Here is a 1,737-nt window from a genome sequence, read left to right on the forward strand (position 1 = left end):
CTATTGTTTAATTCCCAAAGTTCCCGCTTTCCCTCTGGTATCATTTCCCTTCTACCAGGAGTTTCCTGTGGCATTTCTTTTCAGGCAAGTCTGCTGGCAAGAAATACATATCTTAGGTTTGCTTCATTTGAGGATGTTTGTATTTTGCCTTCGTTCTTTAAGTGTGTCTGCACTGGATATAGAATTCTGGGTTGATGGGAGGCGGAGCTTGCAGTGAGCCGAGATCACACCACTGCACTCCAGCCTGGGCAACAGAGCAAGACTCCGTCTCAAAAAAAAAAAAAAAAATTCTGGGTTGAGTTGTTTTTTTTGTTTGTTTGTTTTTGAAATGGAGTTTTGCTCTTATTGCCCAGACTGGAGTGCAATGGCACAATCTCGGCTTACTGCAACCTCTGCCTCCTGGGTTCAAGCAATTCTCCTGCCTCAGCCTCCTGAGTAGCTGGGATTACAGGCGCCCACCACCACGCCTGGCTAATTTTTTGTATTTTTAGTAGACACGGGGTTTCACCATGTTGGCCAGGCTGGTCGCAAACTCGTGAACTCAGGTGATCCACCTGCCTCGGGCATCCCAAAGTGCTGGGATTACAGGTGTGAGCCACTGTGCCCAGCCTTTTTTTTTTTTTTTTTTTTTTTTGAGACGGAGTCTCACTCTGTTGTCGAGGCTGGAATGCAGTCACCCAATCTCGGCTCACTGCAACCTCTGCCTCCCGGGTTCAAGCAATTCTCCTGCCTCAGCCTCCTGATTAGCTGGATCTACAGGCGTGTGCCACCATGCCTGGCTAATTTTTTTTTTTTTTTTGAGACAGAGTCTCGCACTGTTGCCCAGGCTGGAGTGCAATGGTGCAATCTTGGCTCACTGCAACCTCTGCCTCCCGGGTTCAAGCGATTCTCCTGCCTCAGCCTCCTTAGTAGCTGGGATTACAGGTACACACCACCACATCCAGCTAATTTTTTGTATTTTTAGTCGAGACGGGATGTCACCATGCTGGTCAGGCTGGTCTCGAACTCCTGACCTCGTGATCCGCCTGCCTTGGCCTCCCAAAGTACTGGGATTACAGGCGTGAGCCACCGTGCCTGGCCAATTTTTTGTGTTTTTAGGAGAGAAGGGGTTACACACCGTGTTAGCCAGGATGATCTCAATCTCCTGACCTCGTGATCTGCCTGTCTTGGCCTCCCAAAGTGCTGGGATTACATGTGTGATCCACTGTGCCCAGCCCAGGCTGGCTAATTTTCATATTTTTTGTAGACAGTTTCACTATGTTGCTCAGGCTTGCCTTGCACTCCTGAGCGTAAGTGATCTGCCCATCTCAGCCTCCTAAAGTGCTGGGATTACAGGTGTGAGCCACCGCACCCGGCCTGTTCAAATGTTTTCTATCATAAAGAATGTTAGCACTTCCAAGTACACTTGAGCTTTCATCAGTTTCTCACTGTGATTCTGTTCTACAAGACTCATATTATGTGCCTGGTTTTGAACTATTACATCTGCCTAATAGATTGTTTCTTTTATAAAAACATAGTGACCCTATGATTCCTAAAATGCTTTTATACCTTAATGTCTGTTTTGTGTGATTAATGCAGCCCCATCAGCTTTCTTCAGTTTCATGCCTACCTTGTGTATCCTTTTCTATCCCTTTGCCCTCAACTTCCCATATCCTTGTTTTAGATGTGTCTTTTCTAAAGAACATATGGCTGGTCCAAAAAGAAATTCAATCTGTTAGAATTTGTCTTTACACTTGG

The sequence above is a fragment of the Symphalangus syndactylus genome, chromosome 13, assembly GCF_028878055.3.
Source record: "Symphalangus syndactylus isolate Jambi chromosome 13, NHGRI_mSymSyn1-v2.1_pri, whole genome shotgun sequence".
Lineage (NCBI taxonomy): Eukaryota > Metazoa > Chordata > Mammalia > Primates > Hylobatidae > Symphalangus > Symphalangus syndactylus.